This window comes from Haliotis rufescens, unplaced genomic scaffold (genome assembly GCF_023055435.1).
Source record: "Haliotis rufescens isolate VD_foot unplaced genomic scaffold, xgHalRufe1.0.p SCAF_10, whole genome shotgun sequence".
In the NCBI taxonomy this organism is placed as follows: domain Eukaryota; kingdom Metazoa; phylum Mollusca; class Gastropoda; order Lepetellida; family Haliotidae; genus Haliotis; species Haliotis rufescens.
The window spans coordinates 24,133,839-24,152,150 of record NW_025963780.1 but is presented as its reverse complement, the minus strand read 5'-3'; the positions used below and the strand labels follow the sequence as shown (position 1 = coordinate 24,152,150).

General features: G+C 40.8%; 1 protein-coding gene across 4 annotated transcripts in view; it reads left to right on the top strand.

The window, feature by feature from the left end:
• The window catches only part of LOC124130871 (RYamide receptor-like), a 258,818-nt gene that overhangs the window by 51,010 nt on the left and 189,496 nt on the right, over window positions 1-18,312 (top strand). For 2 of the 4 annotated variants that reach the window (XM_046493913.2, XM_046493910.2), the window contains exon 1: window positions 3,876-4,046. The exons of the other annotated variants lie outside the window; for them this stretch is intronic. The gene's annotated coding sequence lies outside the window, so the exon portion shown is untranslated. Of the gene's footprint in view, window positions 1-3,875; window positions 4,047-18,312 lie in introns of those variants that run through there. 4 annotated transcript variants of the gene reach the window in all.

The window sequence follows — 18,312 nt, the reverse complement described above, 5'->3', positions numbered from 1 at the left end:
CACCCTATCCTCATTTTAGTCTGCTTTCAAGATAGCGGTCCCCATGGGGAGAATGGCGAATTGTAAGAGGCAACTAACGGGATCGGGTGGTCAGGCTCGCTGACTTTGCCTCTGACTTCACTGGATTGCCTGGTCCAGACTCGATTATTTACGGACCACCATCATATAGCTGGAATATTGCTGAGTGGGGCATTAAACAACAAACAAGCAATAATGTTTCATAAACTTGGTTTCAAATAAGATTCCTGGCCCAGTCGTCTAAAGCGCCGCGATACGCTGTGCAGAGTTGCGTCCATTGGACACGCCAGAAACCTATGATAACGGGTTCGAATCACGGTTCGCCCCGATGATGTTTCTAGATTTGTCAGCACCTTACCCGTGCTCGTGGGTTTCACCAAAGTGGTAAACGTCTGAGACCTGCATCACTTCGGGCTTTCCTCCCACATTAAGCTGACACGCCGTGATATAACTGGAATACTGTTAAAAGCGGCGTTAAACCCAACTCACTCACTCAAATAAGATTCCGTATTCATCATTGATTTTTGGTGTTTTGATGTAAGTTTTTTAATGACAGCAATTATCCATAAGTCCTTGACACACTGGCAAGTCATATCATAGAACTGCCACGGTTTGACAATCCAACAAAACCATCAGATAATGAAAGCCTAGGTACAGCTCCCTCTACTGTGCTGACTCAAATCAGGGTTAGTGAACTCAGGCCTGGTGATGGTCTTCAATACTAAATCCAGCTCGCTCTATGTCCACTCAATAGAAGGTTAATCATCATAAGGCGAGCACTTATCCCTGATGTCTCGTAAACTGCCTGCTAACTGTGTTGTACTTGTGTCTGGTAATGACCGGCGTACCAGCTTGATCCTTCGCAAGTCAAGTCTGGCGATGTTCAGAGTTAGCGAAGCTTTTATTGGCATTCCAGAAGTTGGTGAGTAAATCAGAAAAATGTACATTTTTATGTATAACAACTCCTGGTTTATTGCATATAGCAAGGTTTATCATTATCAAGCTGGAGTGCACTCCATTTGACTCCACTCCACTCCGCATCGAAATGTCGCTATATCTACTCCACTCAAATCTGCATCGAAACATCGCTTTATCTACTCCACTCTGCATCGAAACATCGCTATATCCATTCCACTCAAATCTGCATTGAAACATCGCTATATCCACTCCATTCCACATCGAAACATTGCTATATCCACGCCACACCACGCCACACCACGCCATGCCACGCCACTGCTTTTCAATCTGCATCGGAATACACCAGTAGTTGTTATTCATAAAGTTGTACATTTTCTGATTTAGCGGGTGTGGCAGTACCATACCAGTGTTATCAACGCTGTGAATCATTGAGTCCAGTCAGGCAAACTGGTGGTTGATAGCATGAGCATTATTAAACAGTTTGGTACGATGAAACACTATCATCCAGGGCCCGGTTGTATGTCCACAAAGTGATTTTAGCACTAAGACGATCGTAACTCCCATACTTTAACATAGACTTTTAACATAGCTGTAGTGCTAAGATCATTTTGTGGAAAAGGACCTTGTTCAAGCTCCTCAGTCTCATTTGTTGTGGTGATCTTAGCACTAAGACATATGTAACTCCCATACTTTAACATAGACTTACGACAGCTGTAGTGCTAAGATCATTTTGTGGAAAAGGACCTTGTTCAAGCTTCAGTCTCATTTGTTGTGGTGATCTTAGCACTAAGACATATGTAACTCCCATACTTTAACATAGACTTACGACAGCTGTAGTGCTAAGATCATTTTGTGGAAAAGGACCTTGTTCAAGCTTCAGTCTCATTTGTTGTGGTGATCTTAGCACTAAGACATATGTAACTCCCATACTTTAACATAGACTTACGACAGCTGTAGTGCTAAGATCATTTTGTGGAAAAGGACCTCGTTCAAGCTCCTCAGTCTCATTTGTTGTGGTGATCTTAGCACTAAGACATATGTAACTCCCATACTTTAACATAGACTTACGACAGCTGTAGTGCTAAGATCATTTTGTGGAAAAGGACCTTGTTCAAGCTCCTCAGTCTCATTTGTTGTGGTGATCTTAGCACTAAGACATATGTAACTCCCATACTTTAACATAGACTGGAACATAGCTTTGAGATCACTTTGCATGGGGACCACTAAAGATCCAGGCTTGTCGTAAGAGGCGCCAAACATGGTCTGGTGGTCAGACTCGCTGACTTGTTTGATGCATGTCATCGTAGCCCAATGCTCATAGGGTCAGTCACTGGATTGTCTGGTTCAGACTCTAATTATTTACAGATCGCCAGCATATAGCTGGAATATTGCCGAGTGCGGCATTAAACAATAAACAAATTCACCAACTGAATAATTTGGTTTGCTGACAGGCTTAATTGATGTTCATCTATTGAAAATGGTGGGATTGAGAAATGATTAAATCTGAGAATATTTGCTCTAGACCAGTGAAGATCCGGGATAGAATAGGTTATCAGCAACCCATGCTTGCCGTAAAAGGCGACGATGCTTGTTGTTAAAGGCGACTAACGAGATCGGGTGGTCAGACTCGCTGACTGGGTTCATGCATGTCATCCATCCCAAATGCGTGGATTGAGGCTCATGATATCAATCACTGGATTGTCTGGTCCAGACTCGATTATTTACAGACCGCTGTCATGTAGCTTGAATATTGCTGTGTGCGGCGTTAAACAAAAAACAAACAAACAAACACTCCATCTCTGTTCTCATGCTCCTGATGTTGTAAATCCCAGATTCCCTGAGTGGGATCCTGGGTTTGTCAGCACCATAATAGCGCTCATGGGCTCCACTAAATTGGTAAAGTCTGAGACCTGCATCACTTCTGGCTTTCCTCCCACATCAAGCTGACATACCCTGATAATATTGAAATACTCTTCAATTAAAGCTTCCCTGTATATTTAACCAGGCAAATTGAATTACGAACCGAATTTGAAGCATGGAGTTTCAAATATTAAATTTAGCATGGTTAAATATACAGATCTTAAAATTGTTAATGTTGTTGCCTGACTATAAAAGAATTAAGTTTAATGTTTCCTGGTGGTTTAATCAAGAATTCAGTTATTTTGCACCTTTTGTTTTCTCAGTAGGCAGGCAACATGTGGCGATGGCTTAGTAAACAAATTTGTCTGTACTTCCGTCAGCCCGCACAACTTGGGGGCTTTCCTCCCACATCAAGCTGACACGCCATGATATAACTGGAATACTGTCCAATAAGACATGTCAGACCAAACTAACTAGAATAGTACTGACTATGGTATAATCTGCATTCACTAACAAGGCTTGAAGTTCATAAAAGTTAATGATTCTACGGATCTGAATCAAATTTGAAACTTAATTTTCCCCAAAGAGATACAATTTTAATCTATGGATTGGATTCAAAACTGGGAGCTATTTAACACAGAGAATTTTAATTTTTCCCGTTCTTAAGCAGAGCCTTCAATTAACAAAACCACCAAATTCTAATCTATGGATTGGATTCAAAACTGGAAACTATTTAACAAAGGGTATTTTATTTTTCCAACCTAAAACAGTACCTTCAAATAACAAAAAACATAAAAAGATTTAATCGATGGATTGGATTCAAAACTATTCATCATATTGAATTTGATATTTTCTGCGCAAACCAAATACTTTTAAATAACAAAAACTAACTTTTAAACTATTTTACTGAAAATGTTACCCTTGAATCAAGTAGCTTGTTGCCCACAAAGTATTGTGGCTTACCGACTGTTATGAAAGGCAGACTTTACAAGGAGTCGCCACTTGAAATTCATGACCCAAACACTAACAGGAAGTGAGGAGCATCGCAGCCTTGTGGTTGATGTAATCAGAAGAAGGTCACGTGTCAAAGGTCACTACGTTTTGCGAAATGTAAGCATCCAGGACAGTTATGGAGGATAAAGATAAGCAAGAGGGATGATGACTGCATGACGGAAATACAGATTTTCTAATTGTTGCTGCTCTGGTGTGTGAACGGGAATATTTCAGTTTCGGATTATTCTAAAGTACAGGTTAGTTTTGTCGTGTTTCAGAACGAAATATTGCATGCAAATTGTTCAGTCTCTTTATTTCTAGATTAATCGCATATGCTCGACCAAAGAAGATAGGAACACCTGATTCTTTCGTGTAATATTCCTATGGTTAGTCTGTCCTGGCATGACCGATTAGCTATAGTAATATGAAAGAATTGGGTGTTCATTAACTTCTATTGAGTGGTCTGTGTGAATTGTAGATCAGTTTGTATACACTAAAGATTGGTATGTACTGAACACTGAAGTGATTTGGGGACCATTTTATGAATAAACATTTCTGTTCTTTTGGCTGTCATAAAGCTGGAATGAATGAATGAATGAGTATGGTTTTACGCCACTTTTGGTAATATTCCAGCAATATCACGGCATGGGACACCAGAAATGGGCTTCACACATTGTACCCATGTACCATGCTGAGTGCAACTTAAAACAAGAAATAAACAAACAAACAAACAGTTCTTTTGTTAAGCCGATATCACTTCTTTCAATTATGGTTCTTTAATAGTGTTTATAATAGAAAAACTATTGATTATTTTTAAGAATTAGCAAACTTTGAGACTATAATTTATTTCCAGATTTGGACTTAACAATAACAATAAGCCGAAATTCGATATTTTTATCAAAATGTTCACGAATAACTGAAAAAATGTTTAAATTTGAAAAAGGAAAATATAATGGGAATGAAACAGTTTAAGATAAAGAATTTGAACTTCATCACTTTGTATGAAATCCGTGAAGATCCGGGGTAGAATAGGTCATCAGCAACCCATGCTTGCCGTAAAAGGCGACTGTACTTGTCGTAAGAGGTGACGAACGGGATCGGGTGGTCAGGCTCGCTGACTTGGTTGATGCATGTCATCGATCCCAGCTGTCTGGATCGATGCTCATGATATCAATCACTGGATTGTTTGGTCCAGACGCGATTATTTACAGACCGCCATCATATAGCTGGAATATTGCTGAGTGCAGCGTTAAGCAACAATCGAACCGAACCAAAAGCCTTGTATGAAATGACATGAAGATACCTCTGGACATTTGTGAGTGAGTGAGTGAGATTAGCTTAATGCTGCTTTGAACAGTATTTCAGTTTTATCATGGTGACTCAGCTTGATGTGGATTGCCCAAGGCAGGGCTCAATTTAAAGTACCGTATTCAACGTAATAAGTGCCCAGGGAGCTCTCAAAATAAGAAATAGGGGGCTCTTATTTGAGTGAGTGAGTGAGTGAGTGAGTATGGTTTTACGCCGCTTTTAGCAATATTCCAGCAATATCACGGCGGGGGACACTGGAAATGGGCTTCACACATTGTACCCATGTCGGAAATCGAACCCGGGTCTTCGGCGTGACGAGCGAACGCTTTAACCACTAGGCTACCCGACCACCCCGGCTCTTATTTGAATATAATTTTAGTGATAAAAACCAAGTTGAAAGATAAATATCGTGGTTTATGCTGACAGCCTGAAATGTTTATGTACGACAGACATATTTTTCCAGAATTTAATTGCCCATAATTAAGTATGCACATAACACATGAGTGCGTATTATACGCAAATAAATAAGTCTTGTGTACATTGATTAATCGGAAGGGGTGCTAATTGGGATTGTTCACTAGCCAATATATTAGCAAATATCGCCGTGGGCGCTTATTATGTTGAATACGGTACTTGATTTAACTTGCACCAGGTGCATGTGGTCATGAACACCTAGTTGCACCACACAAATCCAGGTTGCACCCTGATCCAATAAGTTTATGAAAGTTGAAACTAACGTGCACAAACTAGTCATAATATATAAAATTTCAGATCTCTGACGTCATGATAATACATGCATTAATGACGTACTGCTGTAAAACGTGACAGGAACATATGCAGATGACCTTGAAGTACTCACTGCTGGACAGCATCCAGCCCAAGATAGCCTGACAAATTACACATAACACAGTGATTACCGTAATCGACGTAATAAGCGCCCAGGGCGCTCTCAAAATTAGAAATAGGGGGCTCTTATTAGAATATTATTTCGATGAAAAACAACAGGGTTGAAAGATCGTAAATTTCGTGGTTTATGCTGACAGCCTGAAATGTTTATATACGACAATTATATTTTTCCAGAATTTAATTGCCCATAATTAAGGGTGCATAAAACACACGAGTGCGTATTATACACGAATAAATAAGTGTTATGTACATTGATCAATCGGAAGGGGTGCTAATTGGGATTGTTTACTAGCCAATGTATCAGCAAATATCGCCGTGGGTGCTTATTGGAGTGGGGCGCTTATTACATCAAATACGGTAGTGATGTAGATGAAATGGTTCCTAAAGCTTAAAGGTATTGAGTGTGTTCAAAGATCATTGTTGTGTGGAAAGGTAAGGGTTAATGTGACATTTGAAATGTTTTGACATGCACTTGGTGCATATTGACATGAGAATGAGGTTGCATTTTTCAATACCAGGTTGCAGTGGTGCATGTTATATATACGAGTATCTACATCAAGGCATGGTGTTGTGATACATGTTTCAGACGTTTACCACTTTGCTGAAACCCACGAGCACTGGTTTGGGGAAAATCACCATTCCAACCCACGATCATAGGTTTCTGGTAACTCTGAACAGTGTATTGCAGTGCCTCAGACCCCTCATGACCCCTGGAGCAATAATGTATTACAGACCCATAGTTGCATTGTTTCTTAGACTCAGGAGTCGGTCGGGTAGCCTAGTGGTTAAAGCGTTTGGTCACCAAGACCCGGGTTCGAATCCCGACATGAGTACAATGTGTGAAGCCAATTTCTGGTGTCCGTCGCCGTGTGATATTGCTGGAATATTGCTATAGTCGCACAAAAAACATACTATCTCACTCACTCACTCACTCACTCACTCACTCCAACAGGATGGTATTTTTGTACAAAAAACAAGGACTAGTAATCTGGAAGACAATTACATCACTGCTCCAATCTCCAAGTCCGCCTTCCTGGCAGACATCCCTCCCCATGGGAGATAACGCCATGTCCAGTAACAGCGTAACACTCACTCACTCACTCACTCACTCACTCACTCACTCACTCACTCACTCACTCACTCACTCACTCACTTGGGCCTAAATGTATTTGTTGAGAGTAATTCTGGAGGATCTAAAGGGAGTAACCTAATGTTTTTTAGCCGTCTCTCTCATCTCATATCTCTCTGACAGGACCAATGTGGATTCCTCTTAAGAAAATAGCTCCCAACAACCTCTGCTTGTCACAAGAGGCAACTAAATCGAGTGTGTGGTCCAACTCAGTGACTTGCTTGATGCATATCATTGTATCCCAATTGCGGGATCGATGCTCATGACATCAGTCACTGGATTGTCTGGTTCAGACCCAATTATTTACAGACCACCATCATATAGAATGCAGCCATTTCTTTTTCCTCTCTGTCTTACCAGTAGGCAGGCAAAGTGCAGCAATGCCGGGGAAGTAAACACGTTTCTATTTTAATCCAGGCATGATATATTCAAACAAAATTTGTTTACCTGGCAAAACCAAAATAATATTTTTTGCTCTGAAAATAATCATTGACACAGCATATTAAACTGACCACAAAATTATTTTTAAAAAATCTTCTTTTAGCCTTTTTAGTGTTTTGTCCAGATTTGTTACCACAAAGAGACAAAGCTAGTATGTCATACAAGATTTTTTGGTTTGTTAAAACCGGTGGACCTTTATTATGTATTTTGTATTGAAACTCTATCAAATATTCCCAATACAACTTTAGCAAAATCGCTTTTAGATATTGTGTAGATTAAATCACTTTCGTTGCCATTATTAGCAACTGTCATTTCCTGTGATTGACAAAATCGTTTGACATTTGCTGCTGATGGCCCATCCTTCCTTTGTCTCGGGCTACAAATGCCAGGTGATCACTGGGCACGTATATCCAATATGTCGACATCATCGGGCTTTCAGTGGGGCAGCTTGTAGCTTCATGAATAGATCTCACGAACCGCGCATGCACCAACCAAACACAGTCATGCACACAACAACACTTCACACCACACACCATACATACCCACACATTCACACACATGCACACTCTCTCTTACACACACTCACACATGCACACACTTTCACACTCTCACACACACACACACGCGCACACACACACATTCACACACCCCTCTCACATGCACACACACACACACACACACTCTCTCTCTCTCACACACCCCTCTCACATGCACACACACACACACACACTCTCTCTCTCACACACACACTCACTCACTTTCACACTCTCACACACACACTCACACACACACACACACTCTCTCTCTCTCTCACACACACACACTCACTCACTTTCACACACACACACACACACACACACACTCTCTCTCTCTCTCTCACACACACTCACTCACTTTCACTCACACACACACACACACACACACACACACACTCTCTCTCTCTCTCACACACACACACTCACTCACTTTCACACTCTCACACACACACTCACACACACACACACACACACACACACACACACACACACACACACACACACTCTCTCTCTCTCTCTCACATATGTGTGAAGCCCATTTCTGGTGTCCCCGCCATGATATTGCTGGAATATTGCTAAAAGCGGCTTAAAACTATACTCACTCACTCACTAACTCACTCTCTCTCTCTCACACTCACACTCTCTCTCACACACACACACACTTTCTCACACACACACACTCACACATACGAACGCACACTCTCACACACTCATGCACACACTCACATTCATGCACACACACTCTCACATTCACACACACACTCAAACACACACTCATGCACAAGCCCCGGTTTCGATTCCCGACATGGGTATCATGTGTGAAGCCCATTTCAGTGTCCCCTGCCGTGATATTGCTGGAATATTGCTAAAAGCGGCGTAAAACCTCACTCACTCACTCTCATGCACACGCCCACACACAGTTCATCTTCAGTCTTGCCTTAAGGTATCACACCTTATACTCCTTGAAACGTTCAAGAAAGGAATCAAGTCCTTCAGATAACGACTGAGACATGGTTCAAGGATGAAATATCAAACTACAAGACAAATCAAACTAAATGATAGCAAAACACTGTAATACTATCGACCCAGCACTAGGATGTGGAGAAATCCACAAGTACATTGCGTGCTAACTTACTTTTTTAATATTTTAGATGTTGCCAGGGCTTGCTAAATACAATGTTTATTCCTAAATACAGGATATTTACTATCCCCAAACACACTCCCATGATAACCTCTCTGAATTGTTCCTTATTCTATTATGTGTTTGTATTGTTATCTATTGTGTAGTTGTCAGATTTTCGATCATGAATGGTGACACTGCCTAATTTTGTTTTTCGGACATACTCGTTATTCCAACATATTCAACCAACCATGTCAGATTAACGAGACTTGACTGTATGTGTTGTGTGTGGCTGTTGTTCTGAATGGTGGTAGTATTAATACTTATAAATTAGTAAAATTTTAATGTGCACAAGTTAGTTAACCCATAATACTGTATTCGACGTAATAAGCGCCCAGGGCGCTCTCAAAATTAGAAATAGGGGGCTCTTATTAAAATATTATTTTGGTGGAAAAAAACAGAGTTGAAAGATAAGTTTCGTGGTTTATGCTGACAGCCTGAAATGTTTATGTACGGCAGATATATTTTTCCAGAATTTAATTGCCCATATTAATGGTGCATATAACACAGCAGTGCGTATTATGAATAAGTCTTGTTTACATTGATCAATCGGAAAGGGTGCTAATTGGGATTGTTCACGTGCCAATATATTAGCATATATCGCCGTGGGCGCTTATTACGTCGAATACGGTATATACAAACCCAAGTTTTCACAGACCAAAAGACAGATATATGTGTGGTGTTGTACCTTACATTATAAACCAGTGTAATACTAACCACTGTTTAATATGTAGGAGTGGGGCACGGGTGGTCCAGTCATTTAAGGCGCCGCGATTCGCTATGCAGAGTTGCGTCCCTTGGGCACACCAGAAATCTATGATTGTGGGTTCGAATCCCGGTTGGCCCCGATTATGTTTCTAGGTTTGTCAGCACCATACCCATGCTCCTGGGTTTCACCGAAGTTGTAAACGTCTGAGACCTGCATCACTTCAGGCATTCCTCCCACATTAAGCTGACACGCTGCGATATAACTGGAATACTGTTAAAAGCGGCGTTAAACTCAACTCACTCACTCACTCACTCACTCACTCACTAATATGAGGGAGGTAAGGAAATTACATCCTTCCACAAAATACACAAAATTTATTACTAACTAAATATGTAAACTTATTAATCTAAACTAACTAGTCAAACATGACAGGTTGTAGCATATGCTAACAAAGTATGATGGCAGCAGGCAATACAAAGTGCTGTAAATACTCATTCTCATTAAAATCAGATCTTAGTTTTCGCTACTGCTAAACAAAGATCTGAGGACATCCCATTACGGGTCACATCAGACCGACCTTGCGCGAACTTTGACCGACCAATGGAATGCCCAATCAGAAGGCAGCTTTCTCGTGCTTTATGGCACTAATTTCAAATTGGCGACTACGCTTCGAAACATATTTTGACAAATTCTCGATTATAAATTTGAAACCTGAACAAAAGAACATTCTGGAATGGCTAACAGTTGGTCTAGATTGTATGGATTCAGTCGTTAAACCCCGTAACTATCGTTCGGAGTTAAAGTTTTCGAGTCTGCATGATTAGAAATCACATTCCGACTGTCACTTTCATTATCTGGTAAGCAATGCTCTGATTGGTCAGATGAAAGGTCGTTCTGACGTGACCCCTAATGGGAAGTCCTCAGATCTTTGTTCAGCGGTAGCGAGAACTTAGGTCTGATTTAAATGAGATTGTGTAAATACTAAACCCAGTCGCAGACTGGTCAATAACGGAACAAACATATATTCTGCAGAACTAATAAATATAAACATCACAAACATATTGTATTAACATGGACTAATAATATTATGTGTAAATCACCAATGCTTGCAATCTTCAGAAACAATCTCAGCTGATGAAACAATCTTATATGATGATTATGTGTTTATGGTATGAATGGTAGTGCGCAGTCTTTCTCATCTTCCTGAGGCAAGGGAATTAAGTGACTACAAAAATCCAGTTTCCACCCTTGCCGAACTAGGCTGCAATTATGGAGTAACATTTTGGCTGAACTAACGAGTCTATGGATATACCAATCAAAATCAAGTTACGAACTAGACATATGGTTCGTAAACAACATGGATTACAAGGTACAAATTTTGGTCGACTGCAGGATTTGCAAAGCATGTGTACCGCCATTGGGGCGTCGACAGATGTTTTGCAAATTCTTACATGTCTTTTATGAAGGTACTCACGTGAGTTGATGAACTTCGCAGGGTAAGACCCGTTTTATTACAATATAGATCTTTATTAACGAGCAGATTATCTTGATTGAGCGCTGCCATTTTGTTTGACTCAAATGCAAGTTAAATGAGAGATGGATTCTAATTGGTCAATAGGAGAAACATAGAAGGAACATTACTCGTCATAGCCACCAGCCTAGTTCGGCAAGGGTGGAAACTGGACTTTTATAGTCCGATAACGCCCTTGCCTTGGGAAGATGAGTTTTTCTCAGTTTAAACAAAACATCAACAATGAAATGTCTGCTCAAATTTCACTTACAGTACGTGCCCAATCTGTCACGGAACACATATCACAGTTAAAGTCAATAGGAGTCACAATCTACCTCCGCCACGCATCTGTCATGATGACGGGACATCTTTGTACGCACCGGGGGCGGTCGGGTAGCCTAGTGGTTAAAGCGTTCGCTCGTCACGCCAAAGACCCGGGTTCGATTCCCGACATGGGTACAATGTGTGAAGCCCATTTCTGGTGTCCCCCGCCGTGATATTGCTGGAATATTGCTAAAAGCGGCGTAAAACCATACTCAGTCAGTCAGTTGTACGCACCGTCACTGTCGGGGTTCAACTTGGGGCTTCACCTTCACACACTCTCCATCCCACCAAGATGGCATTGTAACAGCGGTATCATTCAACTCTGTTTTTTTCACCAAAATAATATTCTAATAAGAGCTCCCTATTTCCAGATTTGAGAGCGCCCTGGGGGCTTATTACGTCGAATATGGTAATATATATATGTATATGCAGTAAGGCTGGGATGAGTCCAAATTTACTACCCGGGTACCTCACCCCCTATTACCCGTCCCTATCCGGGTACCTGCGTCGGGTCTCAAAGAGTTGGGATCAAAATGTCTGAAAGGGGATTCTTTTACCCCAGCCTTGGCCAAAACTATTCAGATACATGTATCAAACAATCAGGTCATGCATATACACTGAAGTTGACTGAAGCTTTATCTTTACTCAAACATATACAAGTCAAAAGGAATGTGTGCATCGTCAGAAAGAGCTATAGTGAGTTTTTGTCATTAAAAAATCTATCACATGACTAACCACGGGTCAGGGTAGTCCTGTAGGTACCCGGGTCCTACCCATGACCCACCCGCCCTGAGTACCCGAGTTACCCGTGCCAGCCCTGATATGCACTACCCGGTACATATCAGGACATGTACCAACACTATCATAGAACTATGTACATAATAATCAACTCACTAATACAATTAACAAAGCGCTAATGTGACATTGATTAATGTTATTTGCATACTCGTATATGCAAGGGGTCGACGTACGGTTCTCAGTAGGAAGTGACAACTTGGAGACGATGGCTTACGGTATATACAATTTTACTTTATACAGGTAGAGATATACATACAAAAGACATTATGTGCCAGGTCAGCACATAGTGATAGTGGTTGTTGTCTCGGTGCCCCGGAGCACCCAGCCTAACCATACTAGGCTAAGGGTAAGACCTTTCTTCTTTCCATCTCTCTCTCTGATTTTCATCTCTGTACCAAGGCTTATATAGCCAAGGTCACCTGACATTTAGTAAGTCATAAATATAAACAACAGTTATTCATCAGTGACATACTTGCACATCTCGTTCATGATGGCAGACAGTCGATGTACAATACAATGGGGATTAACATTTAGGATTAGCATCTAATAAATAATGGCAATTAAGTGTTTCAAGGCATATAGATGTCATGGCTCCAGGGTAATGAGCCTTTGGAATTAAATGTTCATTCAGACAATGGTTGTCGTAAATCAGTCGCTTTGACACAAAACTTAGTGTACTAAGGGCGGTCGGGTAGCCAAGTGGTTGAAGCGTTCGCTCGTCACACCAAAGACCCGGGTTCGATTCCAGACATGAGAACAATGTGTGAAGCCCATTTGTGGTGTCCCCCGCCGTGATATTGCTGGAATATTGCGGCGTAAACCTGCAAGTGTACTAAAATGCTACTGTACACTTCATTACTGACATCAGTAGCTGTAAGCAATCACTGGCCAAGCTGCGGCTGGACCAGAGCACCGTTCCACAAGGCGATCTTAGCGCTACAACTATCGTAAGTCGGTGCTAAAGTATGGGAGTTACGATCACCTTAGCACTTAGATGGCTTTGTCGAACAGGGCCCAGAGCACTAAAGACCTTACTTAACTACACCCCATACCGTAACTAAGGATCAGTAGAGAGTGCTCAGGTTTGTTTAAGGAGCTACTACCATACGTAACTCAATTATTTCCTAAATTTAAAATATGTAAGTTAAAATGCACAATAATTACATCCTGCTACAATTATGTTCTTCAGTAGTTCCTGTCATTGTTGTATAAGGTCTTAAAAAAACAGTTGCTGTTCTTCAGTGTGTTACTGTTACTGTTAAATTGAGTTCCTTGAAAACTATGCCCAGCAAAATCTGTTTCCTGTTCTTTGTCTCTATCTTTGTCACAAACAGGGATCTGGAAATCGGTCTGTGCACCGGACCTGTCCGATTGTGACTGCAAAATGTCCGATTTGAAATAGCGCAAACCGGACATTCTAAAATTCGGTCAACATCAATCACCACAGGCACACTGACCGACATCCCGATAGGTTGAAATTCTATATATTAGATCTATGTATTTATCAAGTGTTGTAGCCTATAAAACACATCGTAGATCTATCCCTTCAGCGAATTCAGGTGAACAAGGCATTGTTTTATATGCAGAGGTTAAGATTAGCGTGTGTATTTTCTCATGAACTAAGCTGGAAATAGCAAACAGCTGTGCGCACGTTCTCGCAACAATCTACCGGTGATTCGGTCAAAAAGTACCCAATTATACAACTTCAAAGAAATTTGATGCAAAGGTCGGAACAAACTGTATCTGAAATTATTATTTTATCAGGAATGATATTTTTTAAAATCGTGTTATTTTAGTTGCGGCTTTTACTATATACATTTATAATTATAAGAACCATAAACGTAACACTTTGGTACATCTGATTGCTATTGCAGGATATTTCTATGTATGGACCAATTTGACCAATCACCCTTTGGACTTCCCGCGCTACATGTATTTCGATTGCGAAAATGTAATGCTGACATATAAGAGTCACATTGCCACAAATATGACTTTTAACGAGTCAAAGTATGGCATTTATGATAAATGTATCCATTCTCTGGCAACTAAAGTTTGTTTCAAGGCGTCAGAAGCGGTAATCTGACCGTGGTTGCTGTCAATAACGGTGAGTTGTGCGATCTAGCGATCACTTCACACACGATTTCGCCAAAATTAACTGAAGAATATGGAATGAAAAAAAAATTTGATAAAATATATTACAAACTTAAGTCCAGATATACAATGAACACAATTTTTTAACCAGATAGCATAATAATGAGATTGCATATTTCAGTTTGGATTTGTTGACTGGTATTTCCGGTGTTACATGCTTGCGGTGATCAGCTGATAATGTTTTTTGAGATGGGGTAAAAACATAGTGTCAGTGGAAACCTTGAGTTTATAAAAAATGTAAGGCAATTTTGTGAGCCAATTGTTGCCGCGCGCTATAACCGAAGTATTAAAGGCCAGAATAGTGAGGGAACACTATATATGTTTTGAAAGTGACGCTTGAGTTTATTTTTTTTGTTCAAACATACATATGAGGTGGGCATGACCAAAGTGCAAATGTCCGATTGACAAAAAAAATTTCCGGATCTCTGGTCACAAGCACTTCATGAACTGTTTGATTTCAGAGCAGCAAATGACCAATGAAAAGAGTGAGTGAGTGAGTGAGTTGGGTTTAACGCCGCTTTTAACAGTATTCCAGTTATATCACGGCGTGTCAGCTTAATGTGGGAGGAAAGCCCGAAGTGATGCAGGTCTCAGACGTTTACCACTTCGGTGAACCCACGAGCACGGGTATGGTGCTGACAAACCTAGAAACATAATCGTGGCGAACCGGGATTCGAACCCACAATCATAGGTTTCTGGCGTGCCCAAGGGTCGCAACTCTGCACAGCGAATCGCGGCGCCTTAGACAACTGGGCCACCAGTGCCCCCACCAATGAAAAGAAGGTAAACAAAATCTCACAGAAGGTTAGAAAGAAAGCTCTTCCTGTTACACCCAATACAACCATTCATAAACATCGGGTTGTATCACGTCTCTAAAGGGGAAGTGATTTTGCAGCAATCTCTTTGTGAAATCATGTTGTAAATAAACAAGATTCTGCTTCTTCAAGAATATAATGGTATCCGTAGCATGTCATTTTGACCGTTATGCTTGTTAGATGTTGTATTCAAAAGGTGGGATGTCAGCATTATCGAAAACAGCTGCATGCAGCTATCCCGTAGCTGATCTTTAAGATTTCTGTCAGCCTGTGTGAAATTTATTACTATTTGACGACTGTCTAGTGGAAAATTAAATTGTTACACTGAAACTGATAATTTTGAATCAGACATTGATGTGACTCACATACCTTGGAGCAAGAGATAACTTTGCCTTTGTAAATGTGTTAAATCGTGAAGAGTTAAGTAAATCTGAGAAAAATGAATTCTACTCTTGCTTGTATATATATACAAAGGGTCCTGAAATTTTCAAGATGGCTGGTTACGTTTTTACCAGCCTGCATGGTTTGTCGGAAATAACAATTATGTCCGACACAGATCTGAGGAATCTCGGATTTGAAACCAAGAGGGTAAGATTATGGCACTCCCAGAGGATGTAGCACAGGATGTCGGTCATATTGATGACGTGGTTTGTATAAAACTCTGAAAATAAGTTTTGTGTTCTTGTTTGTTTGGTGTGTAAAGTCACACTCGGCAATGTTCCAGCTATAACAGCGGTCTGGACCAGACTATCCAGTGAGTGACATCATGAGCATTGATCTACGCAATAGGGATGCAATGACTTGCAATGAGTGAGTGTGTGAGTGAGCTTGGTTTAACACCGCTTTTAACAGTTTTCCACTTATATCATGGCGTGTCAAGGGACGCAACTCTGCACAGCAAATCGCGGCGCCTTAGACGACTGGGCCACCTAACGTCGATCAAATCTGTATGTCCATAATATAGTTGGGGTGAAACGATGCAGCTAGGTCGTGATACAAGACATATTGCGATACATAGGTCATGATACGATGCGTATCGCGATACGCATATTTATGTCAAATCACATGGAAAATTCTTGACTTTTAATATTTCAGAGGAGATTACAAAGGAGCAGCTAGCTGTAGACACTTGTTCATAATGGCTGTTTTTAGTTGTGAACTTAAATAGCTAATTTCAAAATATTTTACGATCTTTAACTGTCAAAAATGCTGGGATGAGGATGGGGGTGAAAAACATGTAAGTGATATATTTTAGCAACGTATCTTCTTGTAACCATACAGAAAAAAAACATTTCGGAAATTGTATTGTCACAAGAAAACTCACGATGCAACAGTGCACCAAACCACCTCCGTGGTCTAGTGGTAGAGCGTCTGCCCGGAGAGCGGAAGGTCCGGTGTTCGATCCCCGACCACGTCATACCAAAAGACGTTAAAAGATGGTACTTGTTGTTACCCTGTCTGGCGCTCAGCATTAAGGGGCTAAAACAAGGACTGGTCGGCTCGGAGTCAGTATACTGTGTCTGAGTGGGGTATTCATGTTAAACTGCGGCATGGTATCTCAGTGAGCTAGCACTATAAATCGGCATCAGTCCGGACTAGTACAAGCAGCCACACAAACACAACAACGTACATGCACATCGCTATATAAGTGCAATAATCTTGAACGCGACTTTAAACCCCATCTCACCTCACCTCACCTCACCTCACCTCACCTCACCTCACCTCACCCTATGATAAAGTAATATTACTCGCCAGTGGAGATTCCGGGTCAGAATTGGTCCTTGCAACAGAGCTCTAAATAATGTTTTGATCCTTTGAGTATTTGACACACAACATATAATTCGCATTGGGTATTGATAGTTTTCCTTGGGTATTCAATATTTTTTCTCCTTGGGTCCATATTTGAATTTTTTTTGTAAATAATCCAGCTTAATATGCTGTTTCATGTCACTTCTAATTGTACATGTTCGTGTGCTGCCCCAAGCATGTAAGCCATGTCACATGATCTCACAACATCAATATACATGTTTAATTAACAATAAGCACCTTATTTATGCATTATTCACAACAGTAGATTAGAGTTCATGTGTGTGTGATGCCTGTGTTCGATCAGTACATGAAGATGTTTAAAGATATTTGAGTTTACAAGTTGAAAGGATGCATTTGGTAATTACGAACAGTGTTGTTATCCTGCTGTGTTTTTTTAATAGATTTTTTATGCAAGCAACTGAAATTAATTAGTTAATGGTGATTTATTTTGTGTATATTTATGCCAGTGCACAGCTTTATTTGGAGCTCTGCCAGCAAGCTCTGCTGGGTGCGAGAAGCAGCTAAATGGGTGCTGACAGGCCAGTAGGTTGGTGTGTTGTTTTATCCGCACTCAGCAATATTCCAGCTATAAGACGGAGGTCTGTAAATAATCGAGTGTGGACCAGACAATCCATTGATTGAAATCATGAGCATCAATTCATGCAATTGGGATCGATGACATGCTTCAACCAAGACAGTGAGCCTGACCACCGATCCCGTTAGTTGCCTCTTACGAGAAGCAAAGTTGCCTTTTGCGGCAAGCATGGGTTGCTGAAGACCTATTCTACCCTGGACCTTCACGGGTCGCTCAGGCACAGTGATGTTGTTGATTACCCCTATGGCGTGGATTGATGCTCATGATATCAATCACTGGTTTGCATGGTCTCGACTCTATTATTTTGTTGTT